This window comes from Caloenas nicobarica, chromosome 1, assembly GCF_036013445.1.
Source record: "Caloenas nicobarica isolate bCalNic1 chromosome 1, bCalNic1.hap1, whole genome shotgun sequence".
NCBI classification, from domain to species: domain Eukaryota; kingdom Metazoa; phylum Chordata; class Aves; order Columbiformes; family Columbidae; genus Caloenas; species Caloenas nicobarica.
This window is the reverse complement of record NC_088245.1, coordinates 42,521,591-42,546,906: the sequence shown is the minus strand read 5'-3', so window position 1 is coordinate 42,546,906 and position 25,316 is coordinate 42,521,591. Positions and strand designations below refer to the sequence as shown.

At 39.6% G+C, this 25,316-nt stretch overlaps 1 protein-coding gene across 6 annotated transcripts in view; it reads left to right on the top strand.

Moving 5' to 3' along the window:
- Positions 1 to 950: 950 nt before the first annotated feature.
- ATF7IP (activating transcription factor 7 interacting protein) overlaps positions 951 to 25,316 on the top strand; it is a 118,334-nt gene continuing 93,968 nt past the window's right edge. For 3 of the 6 annotated variants that reach the window (XM_065658581.1, XM_065658580.1, XM_065658578.1), the window contains exon 1: positions 1,005 to 1,084. The gene's annotated coding sequence lies outside the window, so the exon portion shown is untranslated. Of the gene's footprint in view, positions 1,085 to 1,349; positions 1,422 to 19,185; positions 19,523 to 25,316 lie in introns of those variants that run through there. The other 3 variants (XM_065658579.1, XM_065658576.1, XM_065658577.1) reach the window with 3 other exon arrangements.

Here is a 25,316-nt window from a genome sequence, read left to right as displayed (position 1 = left end):
GCCAGTCTCTCTTGTGGACCTCACCCGTGTCTCATGGAACAGACCAGCTGCTGGCAATGGTCATTCCTGCCTATGGCTGAGGTACAAACGGCAACAAGTTCTGGACCGGATTAAAGCAGGTCCTGTGGTTTTCTCCCCATCCCACTTGTACCCCTTAGGCAGAAATGGAGCGTGGGTGGGAAATGGCCACTTGCAGTTTTGACCTGCAGATCATCCAAGATAAACCATATACCTTTGATCTGCTTAAAGCACAACCAACAGTACCGTTTCTTGACACTCTTGAAACCCGAAGTTGGTTGCCTAAAAAAAACCCCAAACCTCTGCATTGTGGCCAGGTGCAACCTGTCATAGAGAAAACTTGGAGTTACCATGCACAGAGCCCTGAACCTTGACAAGAGTAAGTGAGCTGCAGCAAACAATGCAGGCAGCTGACAACACAGGCTATTTTCAGCGATGCGCAGTGGGCCTCAGGCAGGCTTGTGAGGTTGTCAGAGAAGCTCCACGGACACGCAGCCCACAGCTGCTCTAGTGCGAAAGCAAAGGACGAAGAGAGGGTGGAAGGAAGGAGGGGAGGTGAGGAAGGAAGGAAGGGAGGGAGGGAGGTGAGGAAGGAGACAAGGAAGGGCGGGCCGGCTGCTGCCGGCTGCCCCCAGCGCTGCCCCCAGCGCCGCTCCCGCCCCGCCACAGCGCCCCCTGGCAGCAACGGCTGCAGCGCGCCTCTCGGCCCCGGCACGTTATCGCGAACAACCGTCCACCACCGCCCGCCAAGGGGCGGAGCCACCTGCTCATTTAAATAACCCGGCGGCTCATTTGCATGCTGCCGGGATGGCCGGCCCTGGGATTGGCCGGCTCCCAGGCAACCCCCGCTGCCGGCCCCTGTGCCCACGGAGGGGGCGGGGTCAACAGGGAGGGGAGGGGACACGGGGCTTATTTGCATAACGGCCTGGCGCGTGCGACGGGGGAGGTGGCGTTGGTTCCTGGAGCGGGTTCTGGTTTGGAATCTGCGGCGGCAGCGCCGGGAAGGCGGGAGCGGCGGCGGCCGCGAGCGCTGGGGCAGGAGCGGCTGCGGGGCGCCGGGGCACAGGTACCGCACGTCCCGTCCGGGGTGCGAGCGGCCGGGCAGCGGCAGCGCTCTGCGGAACGCTGGCCCGCGCGGCGGCGGCGGCGGCAGTGCGCATGCGCCGGGGCTGCAGCTCTGCACACGCTCCACTGCGCGCGCCAGCACTGGCTCGGGAGCGCAGCGCAGCTACGCGGGCGCTGCATGGGAGCACGTGACCCGGCTCCAGTGCAGGCGGCGGCGCGCATGCGCGCTGCTGTTTTCGCGCAGAGGTGGCAGCAGGTGGGGAGCGGGGTGCGGGGAGGCGCTTTCCTCTGCCCCCGACGTGTGGAGGGATCCCTGCGGCGGCCGCTGCGGGTCACAGGTAGGTCTGGCGTGGGGCAGAGCGCAGCTTGAGCTCTCCGCTGTGTCCTGAAGGCGTGGTGAGCTGGGCAACACCAGGCGGTTGTCTGGTTGCATTCTGCCTTGTGCATGGGTGAGGTGAGGTGGAGGCGCCTCCCACACTGCGCCGGGCGGGTGTTTGGGTGGGACAGCGGCACGCCCGGCTGCCTGGCGCCTCGAAAGCGTTTCCATGCTCTCTGTGTGAATTGGGGTGGCATGGTGCTGTATGCAGCCGGTGGATAACCTCGCAAATGCAGGAGGTGTTGGTGTTGAGCGTTGCGGTGGATGGACCTGGTGGAAGCAAGGCGGGGAAGACTGGTTTTCTTGTTGTTGTGCTCAATAGCGCACTGAGGAACTTCAGATTAAAGTTCCTGAAGCATCTGGGGATGCTGATTTCCTAGAAAGGAGAGTGTTTCAATGAGGAGGGAAAAAAGAAAAAAGGCCTAGTTGTGCCTCATTTATGTGATGTCATTGGTAAACAAGGCCTGAGTGGCTCCTCCACGTTGTCATGGAGGGCCACATCAAATAATATCTCGAAAGTTAATAGTTTAAGTAGTGTGTACATAGAATCATAGAGTGAATCTTGGCGTTCTGCGCAGGGACAGGAGCTGGACTTGGTGATCCTTGTGGGTCCTTTCCATAAAGAATGGATGTTAGAACTTCTAATTTTCTTTGAGCTTAAGCATTTAAAATATTGAACTTGTGTTCATGGTTAAGCATTTAACAGTTTAATTCTGATGTGACATTGGGGCCTGCTAGAGGTGTAACATTGTCCTCAAGCAGTTTTTTTCTTTTGACAGGTATATCCTTATTAGCTCTCCTAATCTTTGATAGATATTCAAGGGCAATGCATGCATTAGAATATTTTGTTGTGTAACAGTAATCTCAAAATAAGTTATTTATGGTAATGTCAGTGTGACCCTTAACACAGATGGACTTATTGAATGGGAAAATTGGATGCCATCGTTGATGGAAAAATATTCTCATAAAACAAAGGGGTGAATAGCTCAGTTCTTGTAGGCAACAATCAGCCTGAAACTGCAGTCTTCATGCAGTCACAGAAAAATAACACTTGTGCATCTAGTTTTATTTGACATACTAATTGGCAGAAGTAACAGTATTTAATAAATATGTTTGGTCAATATCCCACATTATACAAGCAAATACAATACTATTATGAAAAAAATTATTGGAATTTGCATCTGCAAGATCCGTACATTCTACAAGCGTGCTGATGGGCTCTCTTTTGCAAGTTAAAATATATTTGAGGCCATTATGTGTTATACCAGTTTGATCCAGTTACGATTATTACAGTTATTAATATTTATTTTAGATTTAGGTTTTTAAAAAATAAAAATGTGAAGAATGTTCTAATTTCTATTTAAATCTGAAATTGATAAGTTAAATATAAAATATGTATACAAACAGCAGATATTGGTGTAAGAAATAAGTATGTTTTTGCGATTAGGTGCTGGTCGTGCAGTTCTACAGGAAGGTATGAAGGAGAGTATTACCTCAAATACGAAGAATTCTTTGGAAGGGGGAAAAAAAAACAAAAAAAAACCACAAAAAAACACTGCAATTTGATAAATGATCTTGGGTTGGTAATATCTCAGTGTTCAGATCTCTGAAATGGGGTTAATAGTAGTTGTGAGGTCCATCTTAAAATGAATTCACTACTGATTGCATGAGAACTTGTGCAATTCATGAATCGTGGCAACAACACCCACTATTTATTCCTCAAGTTCAGCAGCTATCTTGTTATTTTGTATGCTCCAGAAGTATCAAATCAAGTCCCTATGTACATATAATCCAGAAAGGAATTGTACTAATGATTTTGGATAGAAATACATTTTTTTGATAAATGCAGAATAATTAAAATGTAGAAAAACTTGTTTTGTCAGTGTTTATAAGGGACTGCTCATTGTGTGTTCTTTTTCAAAGAATCTCAGGAGTTGTTTTGTGTTCTCAGCGTTATGTTCTTAGTTTAGTAGTCTTACTACGTTGCTTGGAGTAAAAGGCTTTTTATCAGCTGCAACCTTGCTACGAAGTGTAGCAGTGCTGAACTTATGCTTGCTGTGATAATGTGGGAACAGTGTTGAATTTTGCTGTGTGAATTAATTTGACAAGACTATATTGAATGTTGTGTAGGCTTGAAACTGATCATAACATAATTGATTCATAGAAGGATACGATAATTATATACATCAATTGAGACAGTCATTTTGAAGCTTTTATTGAGGGACCTCTTGATTCTCTTTTCCTAGCCATTGCGAAGTCCGTTTTCAGTAAGATGCTAATCCAACTAGATAAGCGTACATGCCATACTCTGCTGCATTTGCTGATACTTCCTGCGTTAGCTTGTATTGTTCTGCCCATTTCACATATTTAGAAGACCAACCTTAACTGTAGTATGTTAGTTTTCCTGTAAAGGTTCCTTTAGTAATGCTTCCATTTGGGGAATAAAGACAGAAAATATGGTATAATATTTTTTTCCTCCCAGCACAGAAGGTGATCTTGCTAGCCAAGAGACTGAACAACCTATGAATAAAAATAGTTTAATTTTAAATACTGATTTTTTCATAATCTCTTGCAAAGAGAGACAGTTTACACGTTAAACAATTTTTAAAATCCTATTTTAGTAACTGATTTTTAATTAGCAACTAAATTCTCATTTTCCTCGTGTTTTTTTTGTGATTTTGAGGAGAAGGCTTTTTTTCCTGTTACAAACAGACGGTACTTCCATAGTGAAAAGTAACTGACAAGAAAAATTACGGGGGTCTAGATGTTTTTAAGAGTATAATCATTAAGTAGGCTTATCTGGGCTTATTGTCAGAAACTGTATTTATGCCAAAAATCTCAAGGTTATTCATGAAATGTAGATAGTAAGGCGAGAAAATACTTTACAAGTATGTTACTCTTCTCTAAATAGTTTGCAAATTGAATTCATTTTTTCCATTTGCTCTCCACCTGGTGTTTTTCTATATTGTGGGCTAGTTATAAGTTTATGGGTTTATTTTGGAAATTACTGCAGTGACACAGATGTACATCACAGTTTTTGTAATGCATACTAGATGAGAAAAATAAGTTGCACGTTATAAAATTGTTATGATACGTGAATTTGGGTTTCTTTCTTTGGCTTTTTTCTTTCCTCCCCAATATATTTTTATATAATATTTCTCTTAAATACGGTGAAATACAACATTGTTAATATTTTCCAGTTAAATCTGTGTCTGGAGTCTTTAGTATGTGACGTTACTTTGAGAGATTTACTTCCATGCCCAAAACAATTGGGAACTCATAAACTGACCAAGGCACATGAAGCTTTCATGATGCATATTTGTAATTCTGGGATTTCAGTTATACTCATTGCACTATATGCTGTATTATATGGAAAAAAAAAAGAAAAAACAAAACCAAACAACAAACAAAAATAAAAAAACCCCACACACTTTTCTGGTTCCACCATACTGTAAGAAACTGTTCATCAAGCAGCAGTGACCTACCTAAATTCAGGATGGTTCACCAAGGAGCAGTGACTTATCCAAATACAGGATGGAGAGCAAGATAGGGTTGTTGTGTGGGGCAACAAAAAAGTAGATGACTTTTTTTTTTATTTTTTTTTTTTTTTTGGTGGCTCATTAGGAAGCAGAGAGAAAGTTAGGTTGTTCTCTAAAGTAATCTCTGTAATCGGCTCTTCTTGTTAGTCTGGACAGTTACAGAATGTCTTAATCTCTGAATAAAGTTTAGATGTGAACTGCGTAATAGTCCATATCTTAAATTCCTGTAGGTCAGTTTTGTTCTAGATATTAAAGCTTGGTGGCTGATCACACAGAAGGTAAATGTGATTGCTTTAGCTTAGACATTTTTCAGTCAGGAGGATCTGGAGTGTATATTTTGTCAGCCTTTGAGTTCTGGTTATCTTTTTAAAAGCAAAATTTTGCATGATGATGTGGGATCGCAATCTTCATTCACCTGCAGAGGTTTTGTGTATCATTTGTAATGTGTTTAGGTGCCTTTTTTTGTTTGTGTGGGGTGTTGTGTTTTGTGGGGTTTTTTTTTTTCCCCTCTCTATTTCTCTAGCAGTGGGGGTCAGAAAATCCTTGAGTTCGTATGTAGAATGTTAAAGTGTCTGGAAGCATCTGATCATTAAAGTTCATTTTTAGCTTGCAGATCAGACCATAAAAGTGATTGTGATCAGTTTTAGAGGTACTGATATTAGTTATCCATAAGCTGGATCTGCAGAATGCTTTAGTATTTTTTTTTAGAATGGTAAAGTTTGAACTAAACCAATACATTCTCTAGCTTTTTGGGTTGTAAACAATTGAATTGTGATTCAGAAATGGCAGTCTGGTTGTCTTGGGGTGTTTTGGTCTTTTATTTTAGTTGCATATTCTAGTTTTAGTTAACATTCTAGTTCTTACCTTTGTTCTATCTTGACTATTTGCGTGCATATATGCAAAAAATGATCGCAAAGTTGAGAGCAGAATTTCAGCCACACTTGAGTTTTATGTGGCTTTGTGTTTGTTTTCATTTGAGATTATACTAGACAGTATTAAACAAAAACCAGAATGCTGTTAGTGAAAATGCCTGCATGAAACTTTAAAAATGCATGAATAGGGTTATTAAGTGGCACTTACAAATTTTACTATTAAGACAAATGTGTTTAACAAATATAAATTATCTTTTTTTGCTTAAGCAGAAAATTGCAAAACAGGCTTGAGGCGTGGATATGACCTTACAACCTGTGAGATTGTAAAGAAGGTGACAAAAATGTTTAATTATGCCATAGCCCTACAAGTGTTAACAGAAATCTTCTCAGTTCTAGTATAGTAGTCCAATTTTATGTGATCAATGTTTGTCATTGTTCTATCCTTAGTAATTCTTGAAAGACTTGTTGGGTTTCAGTAAATTTGACAGAGTAGTAAGTATCAGAGGTAATTAATTCCTGCAAATTTTGTGAAAATAAGCAACTGAGGTGAGGACTGGTTACCATTGTCCCCAGTGAGGGAACTTGGCAGTTATATGTTGTTTTGGGGGAATAACTTGCTGTCAGTCAGGACATAGGTATTGTCTGTCTGTCAATGCAGTATGGAGGCTGTCACATCAACATGCGGCTTTGGACTAGACATGTAGGTGCATTCACTTCCCAATGTGGTAAGGCACCAACAATAACCTGAAGTTACTCTGATAAAAAGCAACAAGATGATGTTTATAAATCTGCAAGAAATGTGGTTTCATTAGTTCCATCGTTCACTTATTTTGTTTAGTACCACTGTAGGATACTTTTCTAAAATTGTCTTCCACACCTTTTTTTTACTTTATTTATTTATGTTTTAGTAATGTGTCTTTGGTGATGTAGCTGAAGGTATAATAGTAACTGTGCGGTATTAAACAAATGCCTGATCCTCAGTTGTATGTCGGCTGCCATCATATCACTGTGGAGGAATTCAGAACACCATGTATATATATTGTATAAATGCCCTTTCTGTTCCTTTGAGATTTATGAATAACTAAAAAAGAAAAAAAGATGCGCCCTTTAAGATGTTTTATTTTGAGCTGTGCATATTATACATTTATGACTAAAAACTGTACTCATGAGTTGTCAGCTCTTATTTCTTCTAGGAACAAACATCAAATCATGTGAGATCTTAATAAATTAGATGGTTGTGTGCAAAGTATTTTTTTGAATAATTTATTTTCTAGGATATTTAGGTAAACTAATAGAGCTTGTGTGTTGTGTTTTACTTGGCTATTTTTAATACAGGAAAAATGTTTTTCTCTTCTAGATCCAATTTCTGAAAATGCTCTTAAGTAAATTCACATACTCAAAACACAGGTTTTATGAATGATATGACTCTGGATATGTCAGCTAGCTGTTAAAATAACCTGTATATTTGCTCTGTCATTTTGTGCTGTCATAAGCATTATCCTCCATTTCACAATAGTGTAAAGAAATGTTATGGGAGAGAACAGGGGAAAAAAACCAAACCAACCCACAACAATGACAACAACAACAACAAACCCCTCCCACAAACAACAAACAAACCCCATCAACAACAGCAAAAACCAACAAAAAACCCCTGATGTTTCTTCTACCTTTGCCTCCAACCTACTGTAGTTTCTAGAAGATCATTTTGAAAAGATGTTGCGTTCGGTTTTCTTTTTTAAGCTTTTCAAAATGTGTTTAGTAGCAAACTAGGACATAAATGTACATGCTTGTTGACTTCAGTCAATACATTGAAAATTTCCTTCATTGGTCCTACCAGCAAGTGGATTGTAATTACGGGAAGACCTCAAATGTTGCACAGGCTTTGACTTTCTGGACTCCAGTGTTCCTTGTCTCATGATCGTGGTGGACTATTTCTTTTCCCCAGTAGTTTAAGTAGTTTTTATATGTGAAGTTCTTGCAGTCCTAGATGAGAGTTGAGATGCTTCTTGGCGTTAGCCTACTGGCCTGGGTAAATAAAGGAATAAAGGAGGCTTTCAGTAGGTGGTCTGTTGACACTTCAATTCAAATGCATAAAAACAGTAGTAGTCTCTCACGAATTTCATTTATGTAAGGACTGTTTTGTCCACTTAGTGTTAATTAGCATACATAAAAAAACCCCCAAAACACAACAAAACATTAAAAAACAACAGAAGAAGAGAGTAAATGAGAAAAGTGAAGGAGATGTGGTTTGTACACAAGGAAATGTGGATGATATGTAGCAAACTGGTTTCTAAGCATATAATTAGAGCAAAAGAAATTATTTGGCTACTTTTTTACTGCCCTTGTAATATGAAATGACATAAAACGCTGTGTGGAATTTTCTGCCTCCCCTTGATTCTTCAGGGTATAAAGTGTGACTCTTATGTAATGATATTATAAGATGGGGGGGTGGGGTGATATACAGGGCGACAATTAGAGAAATAACAGAGCACCATTCTCTTGAGTTTCTTGTTTGATGTTCATGGGAAGGCTGGAAAATGAAAGCTCTGTTTTGAAGTCTAACTTACAAGTAGAATAATTGAACTTGCTGAAATGGTACTGCAGCATGTTGACATGTCATCAAAAGAGGGCAGAGTTAAGCTTGTTCGATGTTTCTGTTACGTATTTAAGAGAAATCTAAACATAACAGGTTAAGTTTGAATTTCATTCTGCATCTTTTTAAAATGACCAATTATTTTATTTTTCATTTTTGGAGTCTATGTATAGATGCCCCCCTAAGTAGCAATAAAAAATTATGGTCCCATGCTAATACAGGAATTCCACATTATTGTAGGTTCACTTTAATATTTCCTGGACCAAAGCATTCTGAGGTGTTATTTCACTCCTAATTTTGTGTTTAATTAAATGTCAGGTTTTATTTTTAAATTAGTTTTGTTAATATTTTTAACATGTTAACACACCTGTGTATGTTACGCAAAAAAACCCTGAAGTGAACTCTTGAATAAATACATATTGTTTCTTACCACTCAGCTAGATTTTTTACAACTAGGTGTCTATATCAACATATCGGTAGCTCTGCATGTTCATGAAGCTTTCTGACAAGGTAAGACAATTGACTGCAGCAACTGGAGTGTGACATGGGTTCCGTTTTCTCTGGCTCAGTGAAAGTATTCTCTGGAATTTTTTTTTTGCCAAGTAGTTATGCCTATTCAAACCTATTTAAGTCATTGAGTTTACATATATATATATAGATATCCAGGACTGAATGTTAGAGAGTGCGGTGTTGTACAAGTGGAGCTCTTGGGTTTTTGTTGAGTTTCTAGGAGTGGAAGTCAGAATTTACCTTTTGATGTAGGAATTTTGTAGGTGTGCTAAACATAGCATTCTCTTCTGTTTAAAGCATTGCTAATGTGGAGATCAAAGTGTATGTATATTTGTCATATAAATGAAGTACTAAGTTTGAATTTTTAAACATCCCAGGTTACTGTAAATCCCTGTGAGCTGAAGGTGTTCTATGTGTGAAGTTCAGAGTAAGCAACATGGGGTTATAACTGGCTAATAGAATAAGTTTCTTTTGAATTCGTCATAAGCTTGGTTTTTGATTTAGTAATCGGACTTATTGAAGAAAAGCTTGTATTAATTGTAATGAAGTCGTTCTCCAGTCTTCACACATTTGGTTTTGAGACTTGTGTTTTGGGCGTTTGAACTTCAAGAATATTTTAATTTAGTCCTCTGAATCTGTACAGTATTATCAAAGATAATAATCAATGTACTTGTTCATATGTATGTGGCATGTGCTTTTTCTTGTGTTGCAAATCATGCTTTTCCTTTTGTCCTTGTATTAATCAGATGGTGTATTTCAACATTTTTAAAGTTTGAAATACTGTTATGCTGATGGGTGCATCAGACAACTACTGCTGGCATTATTAATCAGTCCTGAAATAACCAGCTGCAGCTGGCAACAGACATGCAGTTACGTAAGTTTAGACATTTTCATAAAAGAAGTAGATAGAGGGCATGTTCTCCCATTTTTTTGGGGTGGCTTACTGTGTTCAGCTACTTTTGGGTCGCAAAAACTATTATTTGGTAGAAGGTTAGGAATAATTCAACATTACCTTCCTTCAGGATCGCCCTGTGTGTGCTTGCGTTTACTATGTTTTAAAATAGGCATATTTGGATTTTGTGGAAGAGGAGTGTATGATGAAGTGAGGCAGATACAGAGGAGCTCCCCCTAGAACTGATCCACCATTTCCTGGACAAAAGTTGGTGATTGGAGTTAATGAACAGATACCAAAGAGGAACCTGTATTATAAGGTTGGTGCAAAAGTAATTGCAGTTTTGGACCGTGAATTTTAAATCATTATAACTAGGCTCAAACACATCTTTATTAATCAACATAGGAACCATCACAATCAACAGTTTTGCCAAAGAGAAATAAGTTTGTTTATTCCTGTAGCATAAAAATCCATGCTTTGGGATTTGATGAACTGTTGGAAAGCATTTTCTGCATCCCGCTGGTTGTGGAAGCTTTTTCCTTGCAAAAAGTTGCTGAGATACTTGAAGAAGTGGTAGTTGGCTGGCGAGAGGTCAGGTGAATATGGTGGATGAGGCAAAACTTCATAGCCCAATTCTTTCAACTTTTGATCTGTTGGTTGCACAATGTGCGGTCGGACGTTGTCGTGGAGAAGAATCAGGCCCTTTCTGTTGACCAGTGCTCGCTGCAGGTGTTGCAGTTTTCAGTGCATCTCATCAATTTGCTGAGCAGACTTCTCAGATGGAATGGCTTTACTGGGATTCAGAAACCTGTAGTGGATCAGAGCAGCAGCAGATCACCAAACAGTGACCGTGACCTTTTTTATTGCAAGTTTGGCTTTGTCAGTTCTTTGGAGGTTCTTCTTGGTCCAACCACTGAGCTGTTGTTGCCAGTTGTCATATAAAATCCACTTTTCGTTGCATGTCACAACCTGATCAAGAAATGGTTCGTTGTTGTTGCAAAGAAGAAAAGAAGATGACACTTCAAAACTGTGAAATTTTTTTTTTTTTAGTTTTGGTCAGCTCATGAGGCACCCACCTGTCGAGCTTTTTCACCTTTGCAATTAGCTTCAAATGCCAAATGACCGTAGAATGGTCAACATTTTCTTCAGAGCTTCTCATGCAATTGTAAGAGGATCAGCTTCGATGATTGCTCCCAGTTGGTCATTGTCAACTCCCGCTGGCCACCACTACGCTCCTCATCTTCAAGGCTCTTGTCTCCTTTGTGAAACTTCTTCACCCACCACTGCACTGTACATTCGTTAACAGTTCCTGGGCCAAATGTGTTATTGATGCTGTGAGTTGTCTCCGCCAGTTTACGACCCATATAAGAAAATGGCTCAAATTTGCTTTTGGCCTAACGTAATTTCCTTAGTCTAAAATAAATATAAAATAATCAGCAAGTAATAAGTCAGCAAAAAAGCATGAAGTGAGAAAAGCACATGAAAATGACGTATAACACAACCACATTTATTTAAGGATGTATTCCAATATCAAACGGCAAATTTCAACAATGCAAAAACTGCAATTCTTTTTGCACCAACATAATATCTTAAGTTCTGCTTGCGCTAAAATTGTATATTTCTTTGACAACCCCTCTGTCCCTCTGATAGGTTCCCAAACCAGTTCTTTAGGAACAAACTACTCAGTATCGTTACAATAACATTCTGGCAAAATTGTTGAGGGGATTCTAGATACGGTTGTTCTTTGAAAGACTTACATAGAAACTGCATAGAAACTGCATCATTTATAAAGAGTTAGATACTTGATTTCTGTGGGCACTGGAGTTCTAGAGTGTTCTGGGTTTTTTTGCTAGCTTCCTTATTTATAAAGTGAACTCCCCTCCCCCCTCGCCCTGTAAAACTATTTTATTGGGCAACTAATATTACACAATATTTCAAAATAGGTGGTGCTGTTAAAAGGTATAGATCAGTTTATTAGGCTTTTTTTTTTAAGACTGAAATGAGGCTACTCTTGAAAAGTATTCCCTAATATTTGTCAGTTTTATGCATGATCTGGCTCTGTATCTGTGGCTGTTAATATGTGACATGGATTCTGAACTGCCTGGAGTCGGGAGGGATTTGAAATATGCGATACAAATCCTGTATCACAGACCTAGCAGGGCTGCCTCTCGGTGGTTTTTGGTTTATTTTAGTTTTCTCTTTCCCAGTGGTGCTCTGAGTAGCTGCAATGTTGCATTAACCATTTTCTGCCTGGCAAAGAAACCATTCCTCTGGCCCCCTCCTCTGCCTGTGCAGCTTCTTGCAGTGTGGCAAAGAGGGAGGTGCTTTGCTGTATAAACGTTTTATCCACTACCGAGTTGTCACGGAGTGGCTGGTCATGAGTGCACGTGGCAGCCATCTTAATCACCTTTTCAGTGCAGCTGAGACAGTGCAGTTTCAAAATGGCTGACGAAGTGCTCTTCATGGCAGCAGTTTAGCTTGGCTGCATGCAAATGAGCGGAGCTGTTGGCATCACATGCTCTAGACCTTGGAGGTAAGCGCTGGCTTTGCTTTGCTGAGAAACAGACTTTGTTTAGGCAAAATCAACTCATTTTAAGCTGTATAAAATATCTCAGAATATTTTCCTTTTTTTGTCAACAGGATTTTAGTGTGTTGGGTTTTTATTTTGGTTGGTTTGTTTTGTTTGGTGTATGTGTTAGTTTTAGTTTTGTTGTTGTTTGGGTTTTTTTTTTCCCCCCCTCACTGAATTAATTCATAGACTTCCGTACTTCCTCAGTTATGTGGTAGGTTGGGTGGGACAGGAGAGGCCAAAGGTCACACCCATGTGTCTTGCTAATCAAATTATTTCATTTTGGCTTACTTCCTTACAAGGCCAGAAGAGTTCTCACTTCATGCTGCCCTTTCTCAGAAGCTTGCTTCATACTTCAACTAAAACATAACATAAATTCTCTATGAACTTTGTTAGATTTTTGTAACCAAGTGGTTAGATTTACATTTGATTATCACATTTTCAACATGTAACTTTTTCCAATGGTAGGACTACAAAACCTGCGTAAATACATGGGAATAGTAATGATTATATGCATGGTAACTATTTTGCGAGTAACAGTTATTTGCTGCTAAATTCTGCAGAACTATTACAAATGATAGAATGAAAGATTCATGGTAAATTATTTTTTCTTTTGTATAACTTAATTGAAATCTGAGTTCCAATGTGCTAGTGGTTTCACATGGCCTGATCCTTTCCTTGTGTGTTACTGGTTGGTGCCCTGGCTGTCTGTCATGCTTAGCACTTAGTCAGAGGTAGCTGGTAGGTGTCAGCATCCAGGGACATAAAGGTGGGAGAAAAGCAGTGCTCAGGTTTTTTTCCACTGGAGAGGGGGAGAACAGAAAAGGAGGAGAAAGATGACATTTTTCCTCACAAATCACTCATTTTCTGGTTTTGTGTCTGTGTCATATACCTAGTTGAGGTCTTTATGGATCTTAAGCTGGATATGAGTTAATTTGAGAGTAATTAAATAGGGAATTACTTGGAAGTTCCCCAGAAATGTAATGGGAGCAGCAGAAGTGCTGAATAACTCATCAGGAGGTAGCTCATAGTATTTTCTTGTCTGAAGTTGAACTTAGTGCTAAGGATGTGAAAGTCCATAGTAAACACCTAAAAGCTTAGCCTTCCCCCAGTATTTTTGCATGTTACGTTGGCGCTTTTCACATACTCTGTAACAAGGCACTTGTTTAAATTAGTTTTTAAATATCTGTTCCCATAAATGGTCTTCTATAGTTAATGACAGTACACCATTTATAAAGAAACCATGAATACTTTATATTCATTGAAACGGGGGAAATTTTATGTCTAAAACATACTTTACCATACACATCCGGTGGTGGTGGTGTTTTGTTTTGGCATTTGTTTGGTTTTGTTTTTGTTAAAGGAGCATATGAAAATGTTATAAAACATTAAGCATATAAAAACTGTCAAGTGCTACTGGTTCTGTTGGTTTGGGGTTTTTGTTAACTCCCTCTTTAATGGGAACATGAAAAGGAAAAGTAGTGTATTTTTTGACGATCATTGTAAGGAGTGGTTCCTCACATGTTACTACATTTGAGTAAGATATTGTACGTTCACACCGCATCTTTCATACTGTCCTTTTTGTGCCTTTTTAGTTGCCCATGTTTTCTTCTGTGAGCTGAGTAAAGCTCACTCCCATTTTACAGACAAGGCACAAAGAGATTGCCAGAGTTCAGAGGAAAACTCGTCTCCGTGTCTTCCCTCCCCTTTGATTTAGTCTACTTTGCTCTTTAACAGGCCATTTTGAAAACTGTATCATTCTTGAAGTTCTGTACAAAATGACTGGCCCAGCAGGGAGCTGTAGCATTTTGTTGTAGAGAGCTGAGTGGGTGATGTGGTTTGGGTTTTGGTTTCTTTGGTTGGGGTTCAGTTTTCTTTCCTAACGTGAGTGTTGGAATGCATAAAGTATGGTAACTTTTGAAACCTGTGATGCATATGGAACACATCCGTGTTTCAAGAAGTAATGCTTGCCGTGCTTGCTGTACAGTAGTACCGGTAGCTGACAGTGTGATCTCTGTTCTCTCCTGTGGTGTTAACAGTTTATTCTTTAGTAGTCAAAAAGAAAATGAAAAACACAGATTTACCTGCATGGGAACAAGGTACTTCAGTGGATGCTAAAAAAAATATGCTTTTATTAAATATATAAATATGGTATTCATTATTTGAATTAGAAATAGCTGTATATAATGAATTAACAGCTTGACCTGAATTGATCGCTATGTATTTTTAATGCGAGATGCATTTTCAGATGCTGCTCTATGTTCTTGTGTCTCTGTTTTCTCCACTTCTGAGACCTGCTGCATTCTAGAACAATTAGCTTTGTGCTGTTGATAGGTAAACTTGAAGGATAGGCTTTCAGAAGTAAAGAAATTGCTAATAGGGCAGCAGTCTCAAATACATGTGACTTTCAAAGAGAAATACCTAACAATAGTTTACTCTGAAGGAGTGTATAGATTCACTTTTTTTTCTTTTTTTTTTTTTTGAAAATGGTGTATTTGACTGTAAGAACATGATTCTACTTTATTTTAATTTGTACTCCAACTATTTGGGTAGTTTTTCATTACTGCATAGTACTTGCTTGGAACCATTTTAACATGGCTTGATTATGTTCTTCTTAAAAGTCCTAATCGTCTCAATTCATACAGCTGCATGTTCTATTTTGGTAGATATTTTGGGAGCAAACAATTTCAGGCAGGATTCGAAACAAACTGGAATGGACTGCTGAATTAACACAATACTGTTTAATGCATGCAAATCACTTTCATACAGCTGACTTGTTTGGTTCTTCAGGTACAAGAAATAAATGGTTACCAAGTGCTTAGAACTGTTTTGAATCTTAAATACTTAATCACATTATGACTATTATTAAACAGTTAAATTGGACTTTTATTTTTAGCTGTAAACTTTACTGCGTTTTTCTCAATGTAGTGTCTTTGAAGGGATTATTAGTAAGGCAAATGCTAATTTTTTTCATCATCTTGATTTGCAGGTTAAGATCTGTCAGCTTTTTGGTATTTATTTAGTAACTGAGAATTCTTCATGTAAATTTAAATGAGCAAATACAGGGTTTTTTTTCTAAAGTTGATAAGGACTCAAACTGAGTACTTTCTGAAAGAAAGGCAGTGCAAAATTAAACTCTGTTACTGCCTGGAAGTTACCCATTTCAGACACTTTCTTCCCCCTTTTCTCCAGTGGAAAAGTGGATACAGCCAGTGTCAGCCTCCCCCACCCTCCTTCCTTTTCCTGCCTTCCCTGGTTATTCTGTTGGTATAGGCTTGTGCTTGTAAAATATGTTGAAGTAAACCACACTGGCTGAGATAATGGATTGATAGACAGTTCTCTGCTTCAGAAATTAACATCATTATCTGTGCCTTTCAAGGACCAGTGGGAAAAAAACTTGGAAACTGCCAAATTTCTAGCTGATGTGCATGATAATTTGTTCTGTTTCATGCTTTGGAGAAGAGGCAAAGTTGGAGGGGCAAGGGAGTGTTTTGGAATCTGTGTGTGTTGCCTACAGAAGGCCCAAGGCCTTTTCATTTTCTTTTGCTCTGTGGTGGGATTTTGGTTTGGTTTTGTTCTGTAGATCAAGCTGTTAGTGAGAGATTTAATTTTTTTTTTTTAAAGACTTCGTAAATTGGATGCTTTAGTATCTAAAATTATATCTGAATTGGGCAAATCATTCTGTGGCAGACTTTTTTGTACCTTTCTCTTCTGAGATTAAACAACTGATTTAAAATTTGAGGATGTTGTCTTCGATATGTACCAATTGAAACTATACAGCTAATAGTAACTACTTTGAATGCAACTGGCATTATTTTTTAATGTAAAATCTGTCCAAGGTCGCTTCTGATGCGAGACTATGAAATTGTGTGCGTCTTGGAGGAAGAGTCTGGTTAACCGGCTTTGAGAAGGCAAAGTGATAAAAGCTGTCGGGTGTTTCCAGTAACTGCATGCTAAACATGAGAAAGGCAGGAAGGAATTTTGGCATTTTCTGTAGTGGCAGGATATAATTGAGTATGCTGTTGTTTATTCTCCCAGGTTAGACCCTTGCATTTTAAAAAAAAAAAAAAAAAAAAAGACAAGCACACCTTAACCCTGCCCCCCACCCGAAAGAAAAAAAAAAAGGGGGGGAAAAAAAAAATCCATGACGTGTTTTGGAAGCAGCTGAAGTGGTCCCTGTGCTGGCTCTCAGGGCGGGCCGGTCGGCAGTGCAGGTGGCCGGCGGATGTGGCTGCCGGGGGTGAGGAGCCACGGTCTGGGGCCCAGCGAGCCCCCGGCCGCTGGAGCTCAGCGCCCGCTCAGAGGCGGCCCCTGTCCCGCACAACCGAGCCGGTGCGTTTCTGATTAACGAACTGGTCACTCCTCCTCTGCGCAAAAACACTTTGTGTTTGAAAACGAGCTTTTGTGATGGCTAGTGGTGCGAGAGGCAGGAATGCGCAGAGAGGAAGAGGCAGCTCCGCGACTGGGGGTGACTCTGCCAGAAGGTTCTGGAAGCGGGGTGGTGCCTCCCCCAGGCCCCCCCAGATGGCAGATGGAGAGCTCGCCCTCGGGGCTGCCGGCAAGCTCTGGCCTGGATTTCCTTCAGCGGACTGGAGCCGAGAACAGAAAATGCTCTGAGTAAAGGCTCTTATTTTGCAGTAGCTGTTTCACTGTGTTGAGAATCGCGCTGTTATTCTGATAGTTGTGCACAAGGCTGTAGAGCTGGGCGGGGGGGCAGCTGTATGTGGGAAACACAAGGGCTTTTTTTGTGGTTTGTGTGTTTTTGGGTTTGGTTTTTTTTTTAAAGCAGCATTGCTGCCCTTTATTTTTAAGCTCAGAGGCTGTTCATCCGATGATTCATTCTGCAAGTGATAACAGCGTCACTGAAAGATGTACTCTGCACAGCACTTAAATTTGCTAACATACACAAATCTGTCTGAAAGTAAGATAAATCAGAAGATACACGTGACATAAAAGAACAGCAATACCAGATCACTGCTATAGTTAATGGCTGTCATTTTAATGTGACAGTCACTCTGGAAAAGTAATTATTTTTTCCCTTGCGCATCACTCTAGGCTTTTGGATACAACAGCTGAGGATGAATTGTAATAACCAATGAAGAGTAATTTGCATTACTAAATACTTTCAGACACAAATCCGATATCTTTTTGACATCACAGATGGGCAAATTGTGTTATGCTCAAATAAGCTAGAACCAGCCATACAGCAAATTACACTTACAGTGGAAAAGGTGACATGTAAAGTAATTTGACTGTATATAGCCTTGACACTGTTGGCATTCTAAAGAGGAACAGTGCAGGGAACTATAAGAGGCCCATGGCACAAAGCAGGCTCTTCTGGTCCTGAAGAGGCTCAGCCTTTTTTCTACTGGAATCGACAAGCATCTCTGTCTCCGTCACTTTTCCACTGAATGGTGCCAGGCTGCAACTACAGCAATGTTGATGGATGTGTAGCTAGCAGAACATTTCTGTAGGTTTAAATTTATTTTATTTAGCATTTCACAAATTCGTGTTTATAGTTAGTATAATAAATAGTATATTTATTTGCATTGTTTTGTGCTCTAAGAGTTTCTTGTAAGGCAGCAAATGAGGGGAAAAAGGTATTTGTGAATGATTCAGCCTTTACGTATGCACACTTTAGAAAAGCCTGGCTTCTTTTTTTCCACAAAAAATAGTATAGTGACTTTCAGAATAAGCATTTGTAAAATCTAATACATTTATTAATGTAATTTGACTTTGACTGGAGGGAAAAAAAATGAAGAATTAAGAAATTAACTGTTCAGAGTGAGGCTGAAATCCAAGCTTCTGCCTCTACCTTTCACTGTACCTTTTAGGTACTCGAGAAGATCGAGTCCACAGCTCCAGATGGGGGACTTTTTTTTCTTTGTCTGCCTAGTGAAGCAAAATTAAACGTGAAGTGGAAATAGCAAATTAAGTGGCCAGACGTGTTACCCATCAGCATTAGGTTAAAAATGGATCTGCCCTACTTGGAGGTGATAGTTACTTTTTTGCTATTGGTAGGCTGCAAAATATTGGAAATACCAGTTTAAGAAAAGCTGTTCGCTGAGCACTGAGCTTATGCATTTTTTCGGTGTTATTTCAGTTACTACAGAGTGCTCACCAGAATCACTATTAACAGTGCAGTGTGTAGCATCCTACTAGGAACAGGCTTCAAGGTGGAATTTCTTTTGTAGAGGCTATTGTGAGTTTTCGTTTATATAAACAGTAAGAGCAGCACTTGACTTTTGACAGGGATCTGGATGATTAGTAAGCAAATAACTAAGAGATGTATTCTAGAACTCCTAGTAATCTCACGGGGGGGAGAGGAGGGAGGAGGCTTTGCTCCGCGACTGTCCTGCTGCAATTTAGCCTTGAGATGAGGGCCCCTTTATGTAAATTTTTTCTGGCGCCAGCTAGCTGGAACTTGCAGCCTGGCTCTGCGGCGGCAGCAGCTAACATGTGTCCTGGACTTCCCCTGTGCACGGATTGCAGCAGCACTCTGGTTTCTGGACCAAAAGAGCCACACTGAATGTAAAAGTATGTCCAAAGGAACCTAGGTGTGATTAGATTGCTAGTGAGTGAAAATACTGAGGAAATTTCGGTGCTTTTTTTTTTTTTTCAGTGTGCTGTCTTGCGCTGTACTGTAATAAATTTTTGCTTGTCGGTACTACTGTGTGGTATGTGGGAGGTACTTCACTGCACATAGTTGCTGCAGTGCTAATAGCTGGCAGCACAGAAGGCAGTACAAAGAGTCCAAGTGGAGGCACTTGCAGTTGCAAGGTTCCCTGTGGCATGCTCAGGGAGCTGCAGGAGCGCTCCCGACACGGTTAGCCGCTTGTGTGGAGGCGTGGGCGTTCCAGCAGGCTTTAACAGGCAGATGTAGGCTGCTATCTGAGAGATACAACAGCGTAGCGCAGGCTGGCTGAAAAATAGTACTCATGCTGCTGTGTAAACAAAACACGATCTTAGTATCAAGATGGCCGACCTGGAAGTCTACTTGTAGCTCCTAATACTTATGCAAATGAGCTGCATGTCAGTGGTTTACTCAGAGGAGGAAGCTCATTTTGCACGTGCCACCTTCTCACCAGGTAAGAAAAGCAACTCATTTTCTGCGTTAATGCTTTAGAGGCCTTTCAAATGATTTTTTTTCAACTTAGGTGCCCATCCCCCACTTCGGCAAAATGCCAGGAATTTGATTTAAATATAAGAGGAATTTTCTGGGAAGCCCGGAAGTAATTTGTTCCTGCTGTAATTATTTTTGGGTCAGTGTTGTTAGGAGGAACATCAGCTAGCAATTACTGTAAAATGTTTACTTAAGTAAAACTGAAGACCTTAAAAATCTTAGAGATTTGAGTATGTAGGTTTTGCTCCTAATGTTGCTAGTTTTGTTTGGTTCAAATCTTTACTGTTTTGTTACTGTGTATTTTTGTCTCTATAGTGACATCAGTTGATGCACATGGAGGCTTAGCAATACTGTGAGCTTACCCCTGAAAAGAGTGCAGAATTAAGGTCAAATCCACCAGTGGTGTGGTTTTTGCTTCGTGGTGTTATGGAGAAACTTCATTATCCTGGTCATCCATTCTTTTTGAGATGGCAAAGCTGTTTAAAATATTGGACACTGAACAGGTGTCTGCGTGTTTTTTAGTATAAATGCACATTCGCGAGTGCACTTATGTAAATTTTAAAAAGGTGTATTTGTAAATATGGAAACAGATTTGAATACGATATTTATCTGTTCTCCCTCCTCAGAAGACAATAACCTTGCCTTAGAGAAGCAAATTTTAACAAAATGGCAGTGTCGCTTATTACATAATGTACCGTATTGTGATTATGCATGTAGTGCGTGAAATGACTGCATGGGGCAGATGTGCTAGTTCTGCACAGATGATTTGTGTTGTTCCTGCTTTTACAAGTCAAAAAGTTATTGTGACAGGGCGGGAGGTTGGAAAAGGGAGATGGTGAAAGAAAATTACTGGATCTGGGAGTTCCCAAGGTAGAGAAAAGGGAAAATTGGAGATGTATGAACAGGCTAAGGGAAACATGGTTACTTAAAGGTAGACAGCAACTCAAGATAGGGATGTGGACCTGTCAGTAGCAGGCCTTCGTCCAAATGAAGGAAAAATGAGATGAACTGAAGAGAATAAAATTTAAAAGGTAGAAGGGCAAAGTATGCAGGTAGATTATTTGAGCCTAAAATGGCAGTGATAGGGACTCAAAGTGTGATAGTCATTCTGAAATGGAGTGTGAATTAAGGCCAGTAGAGAATATTTAAATACGCTATGAAAGAGAGCTATAACTGGTTGATATTGAAGAGGAGGGAATGTAATAATAGTAGAGAAAGGTGCACTTCTACATTGATATGGCAGAGTAAAATGCTGCAGGCCAACAAGTTGGGCCAAACGAGGTTGTTTGTTTGGTGTGGTTTTTGTTATTGCTGTTGGTCATGGTGTTGTTGCTGTTGGTTTTTTGTTTGTTTTCATGTGTATCTCATTCACTTTGAAACCTTTAACTTTTTTTTTACTGGTAACTTAAGATTTCATGAGGGGTGCGATTTTGCCTGTCATTTAGAAGTCTGGTTATATGCATGTCCAGATGAAAAAAAGTACAAAAATGGTGTGTGTGAGAAAGTATGTAAATAAGTATATGGTAGATTTCCAGATTCTTGTCAAAACTCAAGTGCTGCTACCTTAAATATTTTTAGGGTTTTTTTTAGAAATAAGTAAGATTACATTATAATATCATGCAGGTGACTGAAGTACTTAAAATATAGAAGTTACAAGGAAGATACTGAAGAGTCCATGCTAGACATTTCTTTACAAAGGCTATAGCAGGTCTTTATAATCTGAACCCAGGAGTTCTAAGAGAATTGGCTGAGAGTATTTCTTTTCTAAGTTGTCCCTCCTGATAAATCTTGAAATACAATGTAAATATCAGAAGACCTTGGAGACTTCTTATTTAAAAAAGTCAGGCAGGATGACCTAAGTAACTATTTAACTTCACATCAATCCTGAAGAAAAATAATGGAAAGGCAACTGAGGGATTCGGCAAATGCAAAAGAATATTATTAGAATTAATGCTGAGGTGGTTTATGGAAATAAAACTTCATTAAAAAAAAAATCCTAAGTTAATTTGTTTGAGAACATGGTTACTTGGTGTAAATACCCAACATGTATAACACGATTATGGCTTGATATACTCTTTCTTAAATAACAAAACAATTCCCTTTCCCCCACCCCTGTATCGATAAAGCATTAAATTGATTTAAAAGCTTTTTAAAACTTCTAAAGGGGAGAGGGGTAGGAAGCATGCTCTAAGTAAAGTTTCTTTATGGTTGGTATTGTAAAGCAGTTACTTTTGTTAACTTGTAGAGAGTAGAAAGATCAACTCTTACAGGTATCTGGAACATCTGCTTGGTGGGACCCACTCAAGCAGTTTGCTATGGCACAGCAAAATCCGAAGTTGTATATTTAGAAACCAGCTGTTATAGGACATACCTGCTTAACAGGAAACCTGAAATTAAGTAGGGAAAGTCCCAAATAAGAAGTTAATGTAGAGGGACTGAAATTCTGTTAAATATAGAGGAAGAATAAGGAAGTCATACACTTTATTAATCTGCCTTGGTTATACTGATGGTGTGAATTCTGCATGAATACAGGTTCCAGTCCTGTTGTCTGTAGGGTTTTTTTTAGAATGTTGAAAAAGTAGGAAGGGTCTTGGGAGAAGGCGCAAAAATCAGTCTGGCTCAAGAACACAGAATCTTAAAATAAGTTAAAAGTTGAACCAATAATTTAGGTTGGAAGGGACCTCTGGAGGTTATCTGGTCTGACATCTTCTTCAAAGGAGGGTAACTTCAAAGTTAGATCGGGTTGCTCCTGGGTTTGTCAAAGCGAGATTTGAAAGTCAGTAAAGGTGGAGATTCCATAACCACTCCGCACAAGCCGTTTCACTGTTTGAGCACCCTTGTAGAGAATAAATGTTCTCTGTATCTATCTGGAATTTCTCTTGCTGCAAGGTGTATCTATTTTTGCTTGTCAGTGTGCTGTGCATCTCTGAAAACAGTCTGGCTTAGTCTTCTCTGTGGATGTCAGTTAGGCGTTTGAAAAGAATGATAGGTTATTCTCACTTAACTATTAATTCTTCACGCTACACAAATTCAACTTGCTGGTCATATCTCATCTGTCATGTTCTCCAGACCTCAGCCATCTCGGTGATCCTCCACTAGACCTGCTTATCAGTATCTCCTTTGCATTCAGGGTCCCAAAACTTCATACTTCAGATGCAACTTCGTAGGTGCCAAGCAGAGTGAATTAATAATTTCATTTGATCTGCAGGCTATGTTTTTGTTTATGCAGCCCAGTCTTGAGTTTTAAAATAATTACTATAAAGCGGTAATTCCATTGAATAAGTTTCTTCAGAAAGCAAAAATTACTGGTAAAATAGGGTCTGCAATCCAAAGTGGGGAGGAATGATGGGAAACTGCAGGCAGATGAACTTTTTAAATTACGCTGTGAGTGAGTAAAGGAAGCAGTGAGTTTTCTGTTTTCCGTTCTTCCAGAAAGACATCTCATCTTGATTTGAAGACAGGCTTAAAAGAATGGCCAACCTATGGCACTTAAATGGCTTATGGACTTGGAACAGCTGATGTATGACTTGTCCACTATGGCAACCCCAGAGCTGGGTTACACGGGGTAGTGCTGTCATGAAGTCTTCCATGTAGGGTAAATTTCTCGTTATTGGATGCAATTAGCTAAGTAGGGACTGTTACAACCTTTATCAATCTCTTGACTTGGAGCTGGCTACATATGTAGCCAAACCATGGCCAGCCTTATACAGATGTGGTGAGATCTCACAAAAATTGTCTAGATTTTCTGCCCAAGAATAATTTCTGCACTGTCTCATCTTGTGGCCAGATTTATTTAGATGATGAGATCAAGAAAGTTAGCCAGCTTTGCATTAGCCACGTGCCTTTCTGGTTTCAACAAATGGGTGGCTAAGAGCATTTAATGGTCTTATGAGACTAGAAATGGTTTCTTTTGTTGTCGTGCTTTACAATGTCTTCCTTAATTCTACCAGTTTGATATTTTTCACCAGACATGTTGTAGTGATTCTGGATAGTTCTGCCTTCCCTCCCCACCTTCTGACAGAACAGTGGTCAAGGCTTAATTTCCATGCGGCAAAACTTGTAGCTGTTGAATGAAAAGCCTTATGGTCAAGAGAAGTAAAATACCTAATAATATTCAGACATCCTAGTGGCATGTAGTCAAGGACTTTATCTTCTTTTTATTTACAATTTTATTTCTCTCCTGTTGTGAGTCTTTTTCTTAAATTGTGGTTAGACCTGCCCTAAAATTTCACCTCATGTCATGTTTTCCTTTTGCACTTAAATCTGCTTTTTTTTTTTTTTTAATCAGTCAAAGATAACAACATTTAAAGCTGTGAACAGCGTGGCTCTTATACTGCCTTGTTTTAAATAACATTTTAAGCTTACTTATGATCAGTAACAAGCACAGCTATTAGTTGCAACATAGGCCTATGCTCTGTGCGTGTGTTGGGGTGGGAGGGGAAGACATCCTTTGTGTTTTACTTCAGCAACCTCATGGAGGGGAGAGGGAAGCCTTGTTTAGCTATTCTGAATAGATGTAAACTGTACTTAGGAAATATCAGCTCATCTGTGCTGGACAAGACTAATATATTACCTTTACTGAAAATAGTTACCAAGTTTTCCAACTTTGATTCAGTTAAAGCATCAGCAACTTCCAGTGCATGTAGTTGGTTTCATTATGGGACCAGGAAGGGGAAATGATGAAGCTCTATCAGAACCGGATTTGTTATCACAAGATGCAATGGAAAGAGAATTCTGAACATGCTATAGCCCAGGATTTTGTGCTGACTGTCCTAATGGCATCTATTGCATGTTTGACAGCAGCAGGGAGAATGAAACTAACATCTCATGAGCTAGGTCTCAAAGTGAGAAAGCTGTAGAATTGTGTCTGCTTGCTTTTTTTGTCTGGGAGAAGCTGAATATTGTGCATGCCAACACAAGAGCTGCCTATGTGTTCCAGGAAGCATTGCTGACAGTATAAGGCAAATTTTGTAGATAACTTGCGTTCTCCAGGCTAGGAAATTATCAGTGAATAATGGAGGAGAGGGATTACAAAACCAAGTCGGAGACTATTCATCTGGCATAGAAACTCCAGCTATTATAGGAACTACCAAAATTAAAATGTTAAAAATTAACTTCAGTGCCACTTAGACTAGATCATGCAGGCCATCAGTTGGTTTGCACATGCCATGATTATTTCTAACTTCGTATGAGAGATGATCTTCCTTTAAGGGGAAGTCTTTGCTTCTGTCTTCTAAAGAGAAGTGATTGTTTCTTACAAAGAACTGGTGTTCATTTAATGAGGATATTGGAACAGCAGCCTACAGAATAATGAAAGCACCTAAATGAATGAAAACCTGATAAGACTGGCTGATACTTCAGCAGGGAAAAGCTAACCTTATTAATCCCTTGATAGCTACAGTGCTGTTTCCTGGAGGCAAAATCTGACCAATTTTTAATCTCTTAGAACAGTTGTTATTTTTGTTTTGGTTTTGTTTGTTTGTTTGTTTTAATCTCAAGTCTGTAAATGAAAGCAGCATGTGTCCTTGACTTATTAGTCCCCCCTTTTCTTCCCAAACAGCTGTGGTAATTAGCTATTCCATTCAAATGCAGCATATGTAGTGGTTTGAAAATTGTTGATAGGATCTTTTTCTTCACACATTGAAGGATTGCTGTGGTACTGCTGTAGCTTCTGCATCATTTAGGATGGCATCATACTGTTAGTAGCAGCTGCCTTTTCTTTGAGAGCTGTGCACTTTGAAAACAAGATGGAAATTCTC